The 19,982-nt window shown below is 44.4% G+C and overlaps 1 long non-coding RNA gene across 1 annotated transcript; it reads left to right on the top strand.

Annotated features, from left to right (window-relative positions):
* The first annotated feature begins 2,089 nt into the window (after positions 1-2,089).
* LOC135397987 (uncharacterized) lies at positions 2,090-2,435 on the top strand. Its single transcript, XR_010423934.1, has 3 exons — positions 2,090-2,174; positions 2,248-2,296; positions 2,364-2,435. It is a non-coding gene; the product is annotated as an uncharacterized LOC135397987 (long non-coding RNA).
* The last annotated feature ends 17,547 nt before the right edge of the window (positions 2,436-19,982 follow it).

The following is a 19,982-nucleotide window of genomic DNA, read 5'->3' as shown; positions in this document are numbered from 1 at the left end:
CATTGAACTTAAAATAAAGCACACTCGAAGCAGAGTTAACCTGAACGCTGCTTCGACCTGCCGAGCGGGAAGAGGGCCACCCTAGTGGCGCTTAGAAGGAATAAAGGGAAAGAGTGTTTCGACTGTCCCACTTCTGCTGCGGTGGTGTCCGCTTTGCCATTAGGTGTTAACCAGTGTTGCCACACCTACAGATTTATCATGGGATCTACCTACTTTTTGAAAAATCTACAGACCTGGAGAGATTTCTGAAAACCTCATGGTTTTTTGCTCCAACGAATGAGTCACTCGACCCAATGTTTTGCATCAGTGCACAAAACGACAACGATGAAAAACGTCAGCAGAACGCGGGAATGAGTGTTTTATCGACTATTTTTTGGAATATTTTCCGCAGTTAATTTGACGAAAACGATGCAAAGAAACAGCCTCTCAGCGACCACCATAACTGGCCTCCTGCACACAAAACGCATTCTGTTGGGTCAAGCTGCTTTGCCTTCGCCGTTGACAAGGATTTGATCCGTCGATCACGAAACTGGCGGGGCTCGCCGGAGGAGAAGGACGTCTACAGCGACTGAACCATTGGCGAACCTCAACGCTAAATCAGTTTTCTTGAGTGTTTGTGTGCGCGTTACGAGTTTGCCTCACAGACTTGGCTTGACTGGCTTTGCAGTGAAACCACAACGTTTATAATTCGCGTCACGCATGTACGCTTTCATTATGTTTGTAGAAATAATATATCGAACTTTATTGTTTTTGTGTGTTTTGTTTTAACATTGCGATCCTCGCTCACCACTGTGATGGTGGAACGAGCGAGAGAAATGTTCCTACATCACCCGATGCGTTATTCTTGCATTGGAGCGCCACAGCTGATGTGAATACACGTGTCAAAGTATTAAAATCTACGTGTGGTGGCACTTTTTTTTGTGATTGTAGTAGACTTAAGTACGCGACATCGCAAACCGAAACCGAAAGTTCCAACGCGTAATGCCAGTGCGCCGCAGCAATAAATTCCGGCTGTGGTCTTCAGCAGTGGAACGAAATAAGATCTTGCTCTTCCACTAATTTAGAGACGCAAGCAGACATTCCAGATTTGAAGGCAAAACGTTCAAGAAACTGAGTTTTGAGTGGTTACAGGTTTTTGGCTCGATCTATACAGATTTTTCGGACTCGGATCTACAGACATTTTTTTTACGTGTGGCAACACGCTGTTAACTCGGCATTACCCTCAGGTGTGGTTATCATCGTGATGTTTGTTTAGGTTTGCGGCGATGATGTAAAGGTGTGTGCTTGCCGATATCGCACGGATGTGATGCCCTTATGAAAATGGATTTTTCCTTTCTGCAGACTTCTTGTTTCCTGTCTTGACAGTGTGTTGACTTTGACTTCTTGTTGATCAAGTCAACAGGAATTGCTATTGACATCATTTTTAAAATCTCTTGAACTACCTTATGTGTACCTTCTGTGGACAAGGTATATAGATGTCGCTGTTGACAGTTTGTGGACTTTCTATGCGCCTATGTAGCAAGCACTTATGTCAACCGTTTTTTTTTTTTTTTACATAGATGAATTCCGTATTATTAATTACTGCATTATCGGACAGTAATGTCCACAGAGGTCGACCTCAAGGGCGCACCGAGCATCCCATTTAGGGGGTGGGGGTATATGTATATAGAGGCATACATTGGGAGACAAGCTGGGTAATATCAGCAATTTTTGGGTGTGTTGTGAGTGTACACCAATCCTGGGAGGTGAAGAGGTCCGTGCTATCGGCTCTCTAAACAAAGCGGTATATGGATCTGACCTTATAATTAAATGTAGCAGCTTGAAGGCAACTTTGCCACCTTTTAACTACATTATTAAAACACTAAATACATTTTCGATGGCTTTGAAAAGACGGTCCCTCGTATTATTTATACTTCAGTTCAGTACACAATATATTTCGAACTTATACGACCACATGAGGATCATGCGCATGCGACAGGTTTGCTGCACATTTTGATTCTGCGCCTCCGTGCCTCGCCCTCGCCTCATCACGAAGGAGTCATCGCCATTAGCATCATCGGAATGTCGTTGGGACGGTTCATGGGACGGTTGCAACATGTTTCAATTGTCTCAGGCTTTCAGCGTCCGCTCGTCAATTACAGAACAAAGGAGGATATGATTTTGCGTCGTAAGAGGTAAACTGTGTGATAGAAGTGTCATGTGTCATCAAGCTTCACTTATATTCATACGATGACTGTTGTGCTGTAGGTTTTTGCTGTTCGTTTCGAGCAGCGGCTGCGGTCTTGCGTCCCGTCAGGTAAGTGTACAAGTATATCATTTCGTGGCCGGTGTTGGTTCTGCTAATTTCATTCTCGTTTTTGCAGGCCATAAAAGAACAAAGGAGGATATCATTTTGCGTCGTAAGGGTTAAGCTGTGTGATAGAAGTGTGTGATCAAGCTTCACTTGCATTCATACCATGACTGTTGTGCTGTAGGGTTTTGTATGTTTCGAGCGGCGGCAGCAGTTTTGCGTGCCGTCAGGTATGTGTACAAGTATCAGTTCGTGGCTGGTGTTGATTGTGAACCAAATTTGTTGTTGCTATGACCATTCTACCCGGTTTTACTCACTTGTGTTTGAACATTACTAATTTGCGATTGAACGCCCTATTCAGACACATTTCTCTCCAGCGCTTCAGAGACATCGCTTTCGCCGAAATTCAGTGAATTTTGAAGTCCACCGTTATCGTGGGTCACCAGAAGAACTCAGACTGCAACCCGTCATTGACTGTCTATTGTGCGACGCCGCCGACACTGTGTGGCATAAAGCATGCGTACGTGTGGAATACTTCGCTACTGTGTGCGCGGGATATTTTGTATGATTGTGTCGACACTGGATGGTGTACCACTTTCAAGGTATGCATTTTCGGAATAAAATAGATACATATATAGTTTTGTAGTACTTAATTTCGTGTATTTTATGCGTGTTGCGATTGAGTGAACAATAGAACGGAGAAATTCAACTTCGCTCAAGTCACAGAAAGTCCACAAAAAGTCATTACGGGGATGGCGTTAATCGGGCTTCAGTAAATCATGTATCTTCCTCGATTAAGAAGAATATATACCGAGTGCCTCACGTAACGGTCGCCAAGCCTTTTAAAAAAGAACGAAGGTAGTTTCGTGGGTGACGCCGACTCATTGATAGCTGAGTAACAACAAAGTGAACAGAGAAATTGAGATCACATATAACAAGACTTACACATGAAGGTCACACGAAATTTGTGTAAAGTATATGGAGAGTCTACAGAAAGACCTGTTACCTTCCTGTGAATAATTGTCAACAAGACTTAAAGTTCCATAAGTCAACATAACATCAATATGTCAGGTAAACACAAGGCTAATAGAAAGTCTACTGAATGTCTGTGCTCTCTGTTGACTAAGTTCTGTAGAATGGAAACAAAAGGTCAACAGCCATTTTTGTAAGGGCCATTATCTCATTGATACACTTGAAGGTGGTTGCGTTCGCTGAGTGGAGCATTTTCAGCATTGTGATAAAACAAATGAGCATGCACGGAGTCTAGTGGCAAATGTATTCGATTTGCTGTCCACCTTTGCGTGTATCGATGAGATAAGAGCATCGCATCCGTGTGATATCGGCCAGCACATAGCTTTACATGATCGCCGCAAACCCAAACAAACGTCGCAATGATAACCACAATTGACGGTGATGCCGAATCAACAGCTCATGGCAAGGCGGACGCCTCCGAAGCGCAAGTGGGACAGTGGAAACACTTTTCCGCTTTATTTCTCCTAAGCACCGCTAGGGTGGCTCTCTTCCCGCTCCGCCGATCGAAGCGGTATCAAGTACCTGGCATCATTAGTACTTCAAGTACAGTACAAAGTACCGAATTCCAAATATACTTCAAGTAAAGTACTAAGTACTACTAGGCAAACTATACTTCGAGTACTCATAAAAACACTCGCTTTGCATTTCACTATTTAGTAGCTATGTCTTGCTTTTTTAGCAAAACTTTAGGCAGCATTCCTGGCAAATGCTATGAAGCCATCAAGTCTTACTGGTTAAGTGCTAACCAGTGAATATAAACTGAATCAGATCGCATAATTTTCAGTTACATGTACAGAGGCAATCAGTCAGCTGTGCTGTGATTATGCAAAATAGTATTATACCCTGACTGATCCAAGATCACCCGCCTAGTGTACTGATCTTCGGGTATAACAGGCTAGGAAATTTCAGGGGGAAAAAGATCATCAGCCAAAAGAGATTATACATTTCTGGGCATTCCTTGCTGCTTTTAGAAACCTTCCCACTTCATCGTCAAAATATAATTGTTGTTGTTCGCAACATGTTTCAAAAAAGAATATGAAGAAAATAAAAAAAAGGCTGAAGCACAATGTAAGGCTTCATTTTTATACGACTGTGATCTGCAGCAATGTAATTCATGTGACCAATTTAAAAAGACTGTCACTTTGCCTCATCATCTAATACAATCACAGATATAGAATGATTATTAATTGCCAATGAAGGAAACAGTATGAAAAAAGCATTGGAACCATACATTGGAGGAACTGAAATGACGATTGACCAAGTCATCGTGCAACCGGTTGCAGTGTCATAATGTGTGCGTGTCTTTGCATCCCGTTCGTTTGACATGAACATAGATGCTTTGGTACTTTTTCAACATTTCGAGCCTCTCAACGAGGGATTTCCTTCAACAAATAGGCTCTTTAAAAGGACAAAAATCGGTTTTGGTAAAATGTCAGACTGCGATTGTTGGAACCGTGTCCCACTAAAAGCGCTAAAATGATGGCAAGAAGACAAAAACACAAAGATCTGTGTGTTTTCGTTTTCTTGTTGTCATTTTAGGGCTTTTAGTTGCATTTTTGATACTTTTTGCGATTTTTTTTTTGTCTGGACTTCAAGTTTTGGGTACTTGAGTACTTGATGGGAAAGTGCCTTGGGGTAGTGGGCCGCACCTTACTTGGCGAATTTCCCCATTCATTATCATTAACTTATTTGTTGTTGTTGGGAAAGTACCGGGAAAAAGTACTATAAGTACAGCACAGAGTACACGCTTTGAAATGTACTTAAAGTAAAGTGTCAATCGTTTTAAGTACTCGGAAATGTACTTAAAGTACTACTAGAGTACTTGGTACTTCAAGTACGCCCCATCACTGTCAGCAGGCAACGAGTTACGTGTGCAAACGATACTCAGGTGTTTCTGCACACACCCGCTTGTATTTACTACGCTACACAAATTACTTTGTACAGTTTGTACTGTACTGTACTGTTTGCACAAATTGTTTGTACTGTACTGATTACGTTCTCTTACCAGCTCACGTGGCGTGGTGGTTAGGATGATCGCGTTCCACACCCACACTGGGAGGTGACGCGGTTTCCAATCCCGGCACCGGCTGCGCTGTCTCAGGTTTTCGTTGGGTTTTCTGACAGACTTTCCAGACAAATGTCGGCACAGTTCCCCTTAAGCCGGCCCAGGACGCATACTATACTCCTTCCTGCTGTCCTCTCTCAATCTGCCCACGTCTGTACGCCGCTAATAGCCACAGTTGCTTCGCGACGCTAACACGGAATTAAAAAAAAAAACGTTCTCCACTCAGCATTTAGTATCGTATATTAAATACATTTTTGTAGTATACCTGTATCTGCTGGGTCCACACTAACTGCTGTAGATTGCGTTGCAGTCCATATCATACCCCAGGTAGCACCCCAATGTGGGTCCTAGCTGGACAAATATTGGCTATCTTGTATTCCCAATGTTGACCCAATTTTACAATTGCAGCCCGGTCCAAGCAAGGTCTAATATTCACACGCCGATATTCAGCTCCAGTATTTCCAATGCCCAGGTAGCAGCTCAATATTGGCCTCACATTGGTCCCATATTCGGTAGATGGGAAGTCGATATAGGCCCAATCACGCCCACATCCAAGTACCGGTTTGCCAGTGCAGTTATCACATTCCCTATCTTTTAACTTTTTTATATTGTTTGCTGCGTTACTGGCAGGCCTATGAACTGAATTACGATGTTCTGTACTGAAGATTTTGTGCTGAAATAAATAAAAGAAAAGGGAACGAAGACGGAGAAGAGTGCGAACGCCAAAATTCTTGGCACAAGACGCCTCGGGGCCGAGACTGGGTATCGCACCACAGGCTTCTTGTTATTGTTGACTTCAAAGTTCAAACTACTCACCGGGTTCAGTGGTTTTCGCTCGACACCGCATTAGAACAGATACAGAACATAAAAACAAGTCCAGTGCGAGGGAGGGTATAGGACGAGGGATCCAAGCGCGTGATGAATGCGCTTTAACCCTCCCAAATGAAAATCGTCAAAAATTGTTGGTGCGAATACTTCTGCTATTCATTCGTACCCACTATTCAGTTTCTTATTCGATATGTGACCTGTATTGTGAAAACCTATTACGTACCGAGGTACTCAGAAATGTTTTACTTACCATTGTAGGAACTGCAGTGGCAATATTGGGTCGAATTGAGGAGATGTTGTAGCAGCAGCGTCATAATCATCACCAGCACCGCCATCGGTTACGCGCAGCACTGCGCGTGACCCGAGCTTTCGTTTTCGGTTCATCGCCATTAACCGTCATTAAACCCATCAACCTCAGTAGAGCCTGGTCGCCTCATTTCTCGCTCTACAACTGGTGACCCGAACGTGATGTTTTAGCGTTCCACCATCATGAACGGTGACCAGCACTCCACCAGCTCTTCGCCTCCCAGCCAGCCGCCGCCACTTCCACCGCTTGAGCTGGATTTTGCTGGCCTTCCATCTCCAGGAGCAGTTGCCGCCCTGGCCCCCCGCACCTCCCCTCCACCGGTGGACGTTGCAATCAATGCCATCAGCACGTCGCTCCAGCAACTCCAGACTACGGTGGCGGCCCTGGTGAACCGGGTGGACGCCATTCCCCCGCAGCGACCACGTTCCCCTCGGCGCCCGTTTTGCCGTCGCTGCTCGCCATCCCGTCAACGGTCTCCTTCGCCCTCTCAGCACCACTTCTGCTGGTATCATCGAAAATTCGGCGATGCCGCAAGGAACTGCCAGGCCCCTTGCTCGTGGCCGGGAAACGCTCCCCCCAACCATTAACGGCTGGCGTGGCTGGGGGCGACAACAGCCGGCTCTTCCGGATCACGGACCGCGTGTCCGGCTGTCGCTTCCTGGTGGACACCGGGGCTGACGTGAGCGTCGTTCCACCAACCCCCGCAGAAAAACGACACCGACAACCAGACTTGGCTTTGCAGGCCGTCAACAAGTCCACCATCTCAACTTACGGTCTTTCGTTTTCGGTTCATCGCCATTAACCGTCATTAAACCCATCAACCTCAGTAGAGCCTGGTCGCCTCATTTCTCGCTCTACAATGTCAATATTTCGCCCTTCCAGGGCAGGGTTTCATTTGTAAAATTGGGCAGATGTTGCCAACATTTGGCCAGTCTGAGACCATGCAGTATCGGCCATCCTGCTGCACAACAAGGTGAACTAATATGGGTCCCGAGCTGGACAAATATTGAATAGATAGGATGCCAGTACTGGTCTAATTGGTACAGTATGGGGAATACAAGGGCCATACCTGAGCCGAAAGCAGGCATGCCGATACTCGACCCCTCTTGGACCAGTTTGCAGTCGCAAAACTGGGACAAATTGGGACTCATCTATCCAATACGCCGACTCTGGGACCTAGATGGGGATGGATGGGATGGCTCTTCTCTTAGGTACGCTACGGTATAGCCTCCCTATCCTCCATGGAATCAGCCCCACCCAAGACCGAGAGCTTCTCAACCTTCAAGCCCGCAGCGTCCGTGTCTGCCTAGGGGTCCCTCGGACAACGGAGACCTACTCCGTCCTCGCAGAAGCTAGAGAACACCCTATTCCTACTCTACGGGACTCAACCACCCTGCGCATATACGCCCGCTGTCTGACCCACCCTTCCCATCCCCTTTGTCAGATTGCAGAAAGCTGCCCTGCTTCCGCCTTCGGTACTGCCATTGCCCGCCAAAGGAATTATCTCCCGCCCACGACATCTACTCCCTCCTTTGCGCCAGCTATGTGGACCCTTGAACGTCCCGTCATTCAACTTGTAATCCCGGACACTCCTCGAAAACATGAAGCTCCTCCAGTAGTAGCCCATCAGCTCTCCTTGGCACATATCAACTCCACCTACCCTTGCTGTCGTCAAATCGCAGCCCTGTCACGCAGCCCAGTCGCAGCGTCAGTCGCAGCCCTAGAGTACATTGCTGGCCTGCCACCTGAGAAGTCCTGGGTTGTCCTCACTGACAGCAGGGCGTCCCTCCTCCTTTTGCTGTCTTCCCACTCCACCATCATACGTGACCTGCCCAGCATGATCATCCAGGCGTACAATCGGCTCTGTGCAAATGGTCACGTTCTTTCTCTGCAGTAGATTCCCGGTCATGTGGGCTTATCTGGTAACTCACGCGCAGATGCGGCTGCACGACGTGCTGCACGAGTTGTGACTCATGCTAAATCACCTCCCCCCCCCCCGGTACGCGAAATTCCGTAACGTAGGCTAGTTTACGCATAGAAGAATGCGCGCACGCCTATTGGTTGGTACCGCGGCAGCATGAAAACCTGCGGCGGCCCCTCTCCCATTTTCTTTTCCTTTTTTTTTTTTTGGCTATAGTCGTGACGATGCCCACTTGAGTGCCGCCAACAACGGCAAGCTACCTCGACACCCCCCTGCGGCGGCCAGAAATGGATGGAGAATTGCCATCGCCGCCAGCATGGCTGCCAGTACTTGTTTACACACTGCAATAGGAACTGAAGTATTGAGAAGGGAAGGTGCAAGGAGCAAAGAAAGCGAGAGATGAATAGTGAAAAGTGTGATCTCCTAGTACAGCGTTGCAATTGTGGAAGTTTTGTGGTCAGCCCTCGTTCCGTGCGGCGTTCCGTGTTGTTTGGCGTGTGTGTGTGTGTGTTTGACATAAGCCGGTGCACAAGTACAGTGGAAGAATTCAGTATTGCTTGGCTGCACCTAAGTCTACATAAACTCGACGGCCACTCAAGACGCACGCAGTAGAAGCCTCAAATTCGTTTTGTTTTCATAATTGCGCTTCTCGCTTGTGGCTACCGTTATTACCGCAGGTTGTGCAACCACATTTCAGCTGTGTTTCATACATTTGCTGAGATAATTTAAGTGTTCTGTTATTCTTGCGTCTGAGAGGATCTTGTCGCTTAATGAGCATCTGCAAGAGCTTGGATTCACTAACGATACAACAGTGTCATGCAGTGGTCTTTTTTACTTTGAAGAAGACAAAAGCAGTGTCAAATAAGGTCACATGTACAAATGCGTGACACAAATGACTATTCAAACATATCCTTCTACAATCATTCTACCAGTGCATGCTCTTACGTTACGTCTTAAAGTCGTGGACATATTTCCCATATGATCCACTTACCGTTCTTCCAGGTGCTCTCTCTAAATACATATATACTATGACAAATGGTTGTTGCTGTGGCACGCGCCTATATGCTGTCGTCCATGGGATGGTTTAGGGGTCGACCCCCCTCAAATCATGCCCATGGTAGTGCATTTGGGAGAGGAAAACGAAGGGGGATCCTCCTCCCCCATGTAAAGTCCCCATAGAAACTGCCCTCCTGAAATATTTTCTGGCTACCATCACGTCAGCAAACTACAATCCACAAACTACAATCCCCATGGTCATGGGCGTACCGAGAGGGGGGCCATGACCCCCCTGGAACCCCAAGATCGCTTGTAAAAATGGTGCACTCTTTAGTCATAGGTTGTAATGTTTATTCTCAGATGCCATGATAGGAACCTCTGAACGCCTAATGTCCGTCTCCAGAAAAAGGGGTGTTCGAGGGGTTGCACTCTTGCTCCACTTGGAAAAAACCCTGGTAACGTCAATGCTCATGGTTAATGCCTAACACCAAAGCGGTCACACCGTATGAACTAATTTGTAGTCCACTGGATGTGCTAGAAGTTAAATTTATATTTCTACTTCCTTGACACATGGGCCTGTAGAAATTGGCAAGACTCAGTGTTGAACAAGAGAGAAACTTATGTTCTGAGGCTGGAACAACATAGAAGGGACAGATACAAACAAACTTTCACATTGCCTAAGAAATCAACGATGAAAGATGAAAGTCACTGAAAAGGTTAGCCAGCTGTAGGGATCGAACCCACATCTTCTGGATTACCTGATTCTGGATTATCTGTACTGAGTGAAAGGAGGGTGAGTGAGAGTGAGTGGCTGGTTTGTCGTCCCTTCAGATGTCGCACCCCGAAAGTCGCTGTGGAGGTGTGTTAGCTTATCTCAATTGGTAGAGCCCTGGACCGGTAATCCAAAAGATGTGGGTTCGATCCCTACAGCTGGCTAACCTTTTCAGTGACTTTCATCTTTCATCAAGACTCAGTGTGCCGTGTGTGCCTTTGATTGGCAAGTCTCAGTCTACAGTAACAGACTCTGCTGGCACTTAATACAGGCATTTTAATTTAGTTCTGGTGCTTGGAAAACCCTGAGCACTTTATTTTATATTATTATTTTTAAATAATTGTGATTATATGGCAAAATAACTTGTTACTCAATTAACCTCTTTTGAAAGTTTTGGAGTATTATTATGAAAGCAACATTACACTCTTCCTCCCACACACGTTTCTCCTATTTAAGCTTGAAACCTCGTTCATTTTACCAAACATGAATAATTGGACCTCTTTATGCAATAAGGGGATAAGTCGAAAGATACCAAACCGAGAGAATGGGCCTGATCCGATTGTCCGTCCGTCATCTGCTCAGACTCCCCACATTACCGTGGTATACACCCTTCTCCCTTTCTGACCACGAATGTTCCTCTGTGTTGTTAAAAAAAAACAAGCTAAACTCCTTTGCTGGAGCGAAACCTGCATTTTCGTGTATCGTCCAAGCAAGACTACTGAATGGTGTGTCGTTACTCTTCGCACACTAGGGCCACACTAGCACATACTTCTTCAGTGCTCACACCAGAAACCTTCCCGAGCCACCCTTTCAAGGTCTCTTAATCAGCGGAACTCTCGCCCCATCACATTGTCAATATTTCTTGGTCCATGGCCACGTACAGCACACCAAAGTTCTGCATTCAAAGCATTTCTGACCTTTTTTAGCATCATAGGACTTCAGTACTCACTGTTAGGTGACTCATTATGATATTTTACCACACCACCACAGTCAACGGGTTTGAGTATCGCCCCTGGCGATGAAACTCCCCAATCATAATCACCAAATAAACTAGTTGTTGGGTACACACTAGCACAAATTGCACAATACACATTCAGAGTACATGAGGGGTACCAGGGCAGCTTTCTTCCTTATATGTACCTATACGCCTATACGTAGTCTCAAGCGTTGTAACATGCATCACCACGACTCCACCATCATGGACAGGTCAGTGACGCAACCTGCAGGAGTGAGACAGGCTCTCTCAAAAACCATGCGAAATATTTCACACTGAAAACGAATTATGCAGGGTAGAATATATGCGACGGCATTGTGTGAGGTGCAATAATTGTAGAAATCTTCAGTAATAGAATGTTCCAGTATTCATGAATACCGAAAAGTCACAAAGGCTCCGTTCCTCCCCATACCGATGTGGGAAACTCGGTAAGATATCCAAGGACTGCAGCCCAGAGGTGAAGTGCCACCGTTTTAATATGAAGTGCCGCAGCAGCATTGAAAATTGAGCGCACCGCAGCATCGTTCTATGGTTACAGATACTGTAGACCTTCACTGAACAAGAGAACATATTACTTGACTGCAGTAGAAAATGGCCAAAAATTAAGGCAGTATACTTGCAAGACCAAACTATCACGGTAAATCAGCATTGCGTCGTCTTGACAAGCATTTGCAAGCTTTCCGCCATGCTAGAATGCGTAGAGCAATAATGTGAATTGCCATAACAGCTGTTGCTACACCAGCTAATCCTAAACGCTATCCGCACCCACCGCACTATCTGCACACTCCGTTCGTGACACCTTGTGGTCAGTTTAATTTACTTCGATTAATTCTTCCACATTAATGATTTGTGCCACAAACGTTGCCAGGAAAATATTGTAAATATTGTCCGTAAAACCGTAAAAGGGTTGAAAACAGAAGATATAATTGGGACATGTTCCGATTGGAAGCAGTGTCAGTACGCATCATTTGTGTTGAGGACGAAGCATCTTCAAATTCAACGTATGTTACGAATGTCCTCCTTTCCAACTTGTTATGACGACGCCCAACGATGGCTGGATGACTGCACTAAACGTACATCTACCTCGCGGATTATTAGCACGGTGAAGAGATCTGAACGGTGAGTTCTTTGCACTTTCAGGTAGTTCTGCTGTTTCAATCTGTTCACTGCTTACCCACCTCCTGAAAGCAATATATCATAGGGTAGGGGTTTAGGTATGATGCTGGTTGCTAATTAGGGGTCTTGAGGTGCATATATAGTCATCTTAGCCCATATTATGCTGGACACTAGTAGAAAAGTTAAGATAGAAAAATCATGGAACAAGACTAGATTGGCAATATGCAATCTTAAATGTGTATAACTTGCTCAACAAGGAGTTCAGGTTCTCATGAGGTATATTTGTTGATCTTATTGCAAGACAGTGCACTCTCATGTTACATAGCTAACATACAACATGCTATTTGTTGTTCATTTGTTCATCTTTGTTGTCACGACCAGGTTGCTTCCTTGGAGGCATGGCTGTGTTCGAGGCCATACGCCTTCATGAAACTATGCTGGAGATGTAAAACAATGCCCATGAACTGCTTGCAAGTGCAGCTGCTAACCCAACGCAGAGAACAGTGTATCACTGGTATGAACAGTGGTGAAAGGATGCATATGGCGATGACAGAGAGGCCATTCAGAAGCTGAAGGAAAAGACTTGTTTATACAGACAAGATGGTAACCCCTGCCATGCTTATTTTAGTTTATGTTAAGATATTTTAGTGGTTAACATATTTTTAAACCTAGTATGTAATACACTACATATGCAATACGCTACATATCATGGTTAGCGATGTTGAATAGGGAGCACAGAATGTGTTAAAAATAGTTTGAGGTACACCGACTTGGAAGATTATCAGAAAAAAATTATGAATTTGTGAAATGTTGCTTTTTCTCGCATTCGTTAATTGCACACTGATGTGGTTCTGATAAAAATATGAGATAAATTTCATTTGGAAGTATGTCCATTGTACAAAGGTTCATCATCTGCAGCAAAAAAAAAAGAAATATTGAACTTGACCATCCCCACACTCATGCGGCATTGCCTTGCCTGGCTCCTTCACCCCAAGTATGCTGCCAAACGCACACGGGAGCAACCCAAACAGATTTACGTTGCCTGCAGAAACATTTGGTACAAATTAGCTTTCCACGCTTGAGGTACTCACAAGAATGGCCTTCTGCGGCAGCACAGTGCACAAGGAGCACTGGAGACCAGGATATACTTCAGCAACGATGGGTCTTCACCTATTATATCTATAGCTCACTTCAACTGGAGGCGACACCAGCCTGCTGAGCTGGCTCGTCATATCATAATTTTTAATAAGGGTTTAGGGGTACAGGCAAAAAGCTACGACACTGTAGCTTGGCGGGGCCTGACCCCTCAATTACTTCAGTTCGACAGTTCGAGGCTTCAGTTATTTTTTCTTTTGTGGTAGCTGAAAGAGTTAAGTTGTTGTGCTTTCCCTGTTTATTTCACACACATTATTGCCTTGCACCGTAGAGTCTGTGTTAGTAAGCATCGTGTCCGTCATCGCTTAAACTGATTATGGTCACTCAATGGCTCGCCAGTGTCCAATGTCACCTAAGTACATCCGTAGGACCAGTACTCCTGTTGAACTGCGCCGCAGAAGTAGGCTGTTCTCGTGAGAACCTGATGTTTGAAGGTTAATTTCTACAAGTTGTTTCTGAAGAACGCAAATCGGGTAGTGGTGCTCCAGTGTGTTTGGAGGAAGCAGCGACGATGCTTTGTGGGCTGAGGCAGCCTTGCGGGGTAACGCCGGATGTGTGTGACGGTGGTCAAGTTCTAAAATTCTTTCACTGCAAAAGTAGTCCTTTTATGAAACGTTGTGGAAAAAATAATCAAGGTGTGTACTATGAAATGCAATTGTCTCATATTTTATCAGAACCACCTCATTGTGCAATTGATGGCTGTCTAAGTGGCAAAATGCAATATATTTGAACGTCCTTTTTTTTTCTTACATACTTTTCCAAATATACGCACCTCAAAATATTTCTAGCATGTTCTGTGCCTCCTAGGCAAGAGTGCTGAACAGTTTGAGTGGCTCTGAAAAAAACTGCGGAGTTCCATAAAAATTCAAAGAATTTTTGAATTTTATTTTTCTCAGGGCATAAAGTATCGATCAGCCACCGATCACAAAGTGTCGATCAACCTTCAGTACATATGGCACGAAAGTGTTACGCTTTGTCATCACTCAGAAGAGATCTGGTTTGCAAAGAATTTGCAAAAAAAAAAAAAACGATTTTGTTAGAATTCTTTTTCAATATGTAGGTCACATGTCCCTTCGCAAATCTTCAAGAAGCGGCCACAAAGCAATTTTCTTTTTGCAAGCGGGAGAGCATTGGCTGCATGGGAACAATCAACCACAATTTATTTGAAAGAAGTCAGGGACAGTCTAGCGCAACATCTGGGACATGGAATGAACCAGGACATAAAGATAGAGTGCAAGCGAGTCAGTGTAGCCTTGGAGGAGGCAATATTACCCTAAGTTTGGGATGTGCGGAGACGGAGAAGAGAATTAGAGGGAGACAGGACTCCTGTCTGCATCTGTTGTCCTCCGTCTGTGTACATTGATTCAAGGTAATATTGCCTCCTTTAAGACTTTTGTACCTCCGCCAGTTAGTGGTGATCATACTAGTAAATATGTAACACCACTGTCTTCTTAGTTTCTGCATGAAGAACCTGTTTATTTTTCCGTTGTTTCAACGTGATTTTTCTTATTTGTAGGCGCCTCAACCCTTCATGACAGTTGCTGAAAAAGCAGCTCTTCATAGCATCTGGCCAAAAGTAAGCCAGGTACTTTGCCACCTCCATGTGGCTCAGGCAGAGTGGCACTGGCTAAGATCTACGAAGAATGTCCGCCCAGAACAGCGGAGGGAGCTGATGTCAGCATTTCAAACGATTTGTTGATAAAGTGTGACTACAACCATGTTTGTGTGTAGCAGTGAGCTCGGGCTCATTCCTACGCGTCACCGATTACAATAGCTAAGCTGGTCAAAGTTGTACTAAGATGTCTGGAAGCACACAAAAATCACACTTATGACAGGGCTAACAGCTCCCCAGGGCCATTAAACATTGGACAAATTGCATCCCAATTCCAATGCTGACGTTTGCCTTGCTACTTTCTATTTTGTCTGGGTTATTCGTGTAAAGATACCACCCTCTATTTGGTAGTCCTCCATTCTCAATTTTGTGTTTCGTTTTAACTTCAAATTCACGATCTGCACTACTCAGATACAGATGTGAAGACCTCTATCAGGAAGGGTCTATCATTAATTAAAGCTGATGGCTGTTCAATCCCACTTTGGTCTGTCAATTAGAAAAACCATAAATGTTTTAGGAAACTACAAAAATGCTGTACAGTCAGGGCTTGCGTGACTCTTTTTGTGGCTTGATTATTCGTTCATTTCGATTTAAAAATATTCATATTCAATTTGTATTTGATTTCAACTTGAAAATCACTATTCGTGCCACCCTATTTTCTAATTGTGTCCAGGTTCCGCAGCTCAGTCTAAGACCCACAACAGTGCTTCTAGTTGCAGTGGTGCATGCCTGTCGCCTACTCACAGTTGCGGCTGCCATTGCTAATGATGACCGAAGAAACAGGCATCCTACAGTAGTTTCAAAAAGGCTGTTGCGATACACTTGTCTGAAACTGCGAAATTGTGGTAGAGCTTCTTCGTTCCACCATTGCAATTGAACAGGAGCCAATATGGCAGCATACACTGCAAGAGTGGTGTGTAGTGCGTTTTTGCATATGCACTCTTTTTCCAACAACATATTCATAGGCACAAGTCCAACTTCCTACTCCTGACAATGAAAACATGGCTAGGAGGCAAGCGATCTGGTGAAGATGATGCATATACTGTAAAACCCCGAGACTAGGGAACACGAAGGGACAGACACAATACGAAGTCGAAGTCGATACTTTGTGTTGTGTCTGTCCCTTCGTGTTCCCTAGTCTCAGGGGTTTTACATTATGCGTAGCAAAAGAAAAAGTAAACAAAGTAGAGCAATGCTTTTCCAGAAAAGGAAAAAAAAAAGACTCTCGTACAATTCTCTAGTACAGTTGCTTTGCCATATACAATTTTTAATGTTACCGTCAAATGCCATTTACAATGTGATGATCCATTTCAGATTGTGTATGCTGACACTGCAGATGGTTTGGAAAAAGCGAAGGAAGAGCTCCAAGCATTGCTCCAGGACTGCTACAGAGCATGTGTGCAAGCATTCTTGCAAAATGAACAGCAGTGGGTGATGCTCTTTAGAAAAAGAATCTTAATGCGAGGCCCGATATGTACAAAATAATGCGCAAAACTATTTAAAGTAAGATGCTAAATATGCAGCATAAAAGCATTTAAAATAGAGTACAAAATACTCTCAAAAGTAATTTGAGTAAAGCACTAAATACCCAAGTATTTAAGATACTATTTAAAGTACTTTAGCATTAGCAGCAAGTGAAACGCCTATTCTGACTGATGTGGCCGTACAACTGAAAGGAATAAACTTCATCTGCCATACTTAAGCACAATGTTTATTTCCAAGGTCTTTGTGTCATTTTGGTGAGCTCAAGTAAACTTTGGTGATATATTCTGACCCAAAACTTTGTAACCCCTCCTGTAATGGCAGCTTGGGTTTTTCAACTTCTGAAGCGTGTTTATTGCTTTGGTGACTAAGGAAATAAATGCTGGGATTATCTTGTACCTAATCCCATGGGGATTCACCTAGGAATATGAATAGGAACAGTTTTCTGTATTGCGTAGAGTATCAAAATACAGAAAAAAGTATACTGGATTTTGAGTACGTACGTAAGTCTGCACGAGGCTGTAACACCAACAACTTTGCTGATGCTGACATGGCAGATAGGTTGGAAAGAGCCAAGCCATGTGCGTGAGCACACATTCTTGCAAAATGAATAGCAGTGGGTGATGCTCTTTCAAAAAAGCCTCAAAAGCATCCTAATGCGAGGCCATAACACCAACAACTTTGTCAATTTTCTGTCATGCCAATCCACGACAGAGAATTTGCTACACTAAGACACCCTAGAGGCCACTGTGTTCTTTCCAAATACATATTTATTGTACTTTCAGCAGAGGGAGTGTTATGTGACGAATAAGATGGGGTGGATATTGTGGTGAGCTGTGCAAACTTGAAACATTCATTCTGCAGCAGTGAAAACATTGAAATGCACTTGAATCTTACTATTACCGATGCCAAAGGAGGCAGACTTATGTGAAAACACAGCATGCCACATTAAAGATTCATTGCAGCTTCTGCCCTGTGAAAACTTTGCTGTGCATTGCCACCTATCAATGCAAAACCACAACATTCAGCTTTGTTTGCATGAGCTGCAGGTTCTTGCTTCCAAATCATCTGAAAATGTACACATGGTGTGTACCCGTGCAGTATGAGATAATCATTCGACTCCAAGATGTGTAACTAGCAGTTTTGAGAAAAGCTGCTAAAAAATGTACAAATTACAGTAAGTTGCATTATCTGATGCCGAAAAGTAAGTTTCAGTTGCTGTACAGTCACCAGTGGCGTAGCCAGACCTCCAAGGTAGAGGGGGCTCGATACGAAAACTCCCCCCCCCCCCCGCGGATGCTGTGTGCGACAACACACACATGCTTTGCACACTACAAACGGCGGATGAAAAAAAAAAGAAAGAAGCAATATAGTTTATTTGGACATTCACAATACGGTTACAATAGGGTGTCATGACCAATGAGGTGGTGTCACGAGATTTGAAGTATTTTGAAAATCTCATACTTTGAAAACCATCCAAGAGTGCCTTAGATAGACGCCATGAACTGCAACAACTTTCGCGATCGTCACGCTGTCCCCCCCCCCCCCCCATATATTATGTTCTCCTCGGATTTGCACGATTTGTGTGGGTCGGTTGGTGGCAGGTAGGGGGGGCTCGAGCCCCCCCTAGCCCCCCTGTCGCTACGCCACTGACAGTCACTCGCAAAATTACCAAATGGCCCATGGTAACTGGACAAGTGCTACAACTTGCGGTTTCAGGTCACAAGCTCACACAAGAACAGACCGCCCAAGGGAACCATGCTGCATAGGTTACCACAACTAAAGGCAGCTGTGAATTTTATTATTACAGGCAGATCCCCTTTCGATCAACATGACATACGCATAGTAATTATTGGTATATCGGCTCTTGGATGCACACAGACGACCTTCCGCACCACTCCCCTTTATTTGGAGGGGGGTGCGAAGCTTGGAATATTGCTCGCGAAACCGCACAAATTGACTACATCCTTTCAAGCATCGTCGACTGAGGACGCAAGAATAACAGCACACTTAAATTCTACTTCAATTCTCTCGCCAAATGTACGGGACACAGTCGAAATGAAAATAGTAGTTGCCCTTCATGTTTGGCTATACGGAATACTTTGCCCTCATTCAGAATCCCATCACAGCAACAAGTTCCTGGTGGCTCTACTACCTGCGTCAACAGAGGCCAGAAGCGAGAAGTGCAATTAAGAAAACGCAACGAATTTCAGAATTTCTTGCGTGCTGAGCGGTCGTTGAGTTTACTGACACTTGGGTGCATCTACTGATCGTACTTCCATGCGAGCTTAAAACAGCTGACCACAGAACTTTCACCACTGCAACACTGCACTACGAGTAGTAGTTCATCTACCACTTTATTTGCTCCTTGCACCTGGCCGTCGCAATAATTCAGTTCGCACTCAGTAAACACACACTGGCCGCCATGTTGACCACGGTAGCGGCTGCGTCCGTTTCTGGCTCCCGGTTACATACAATTGATAATAGAGCTAGGACGAACGAATATCTATGCTAAGGCAAACTGAGGATCTCTTTCTTGAAACATGAAATATATTTTTAGGATGCGGTGAAAATGATGGAATGCTCTTGCTGATCTTATGGGTGAGGGTAACGTGTTCCACAGTGTTACTGCGATGAAAACGAATGTCTGCTTCCCATATAGTTAGTGTTAACACAAAGTAAAAGGAAATTTCCAGAGTTAAAAAAATCTAGTAGGAGCTGTTGAAGGACATATACGAGAGTTATATCGTGTAAGTTGGTGTTGTCTTTTACACGCTGATAAAGGCTGGCTGGCTGGCTGGCTGGCTTTTCCTGCCAAAATAAATAGATTCTCCCCACTCTCAATTTTAAGATGTTAAGAGTGGAATATAAGTGACGACAGCTATACTAGAGGCGGATGTGAATATTGTCCGGTTGTTGGCAATCTTGGACCAATATTCCGATGTGCTGCAACAACAACAACAATAAATGAAGGAGAAGTGATGATGGCTTGCAACAATTATTGGATAATGGTAAACGTGATCTTTATATAGGACCTGTAGTTGCAGTGTCCCGTTTAGCCCAGAACGAGTGTGGGGGAAAATAAAGAGAATAAAAAAAGAGAATAAAACATAATTTGTCTGTGGCTCGACCAACTGTACTCGCAGTTGGACAATATTCTTGACTGGGGAAGCTTGAGCTTGAGCACATAAAACGACGGCTTCCCCAATCACGGATATGGTCCACCAGTTATGCCTGCATTTCTGCCATTTTGTCGCAGTTGAACATTCGAAGCACGTTGTAACGTCAGCGTGTAGTGGTTGATTTGTCAACGCATTGGCTGGTTGCACACTCTAAGAAGAAAAGGAGTAAAATGGGGAGTAATTGCAGCGTCTACTCCCCTAGTCTGCAATTACTCCCCATTTTAGTCCCC

The sequence above is a fragment of the Ornithodoros turicata genome, chromosome 6, assembly GCF_037126465.1.
Source record: "Ornithodoros turicata isolate Travis chromosome 6, ASM3712646v1, whole genome shotgun sequence".
Taxonomy (NCBI): Eukaryota; Metazoa; Arthropoda; class Arachnida; order Ixodida; family Argasidae; genus Ornithodoros; species Ornithodoros turicata.
The sequence above is the reverse complement of the archived record's forward strand: the minus strand, read 5'-3'. Positions and strand labels throughout refer to the sequence as shown.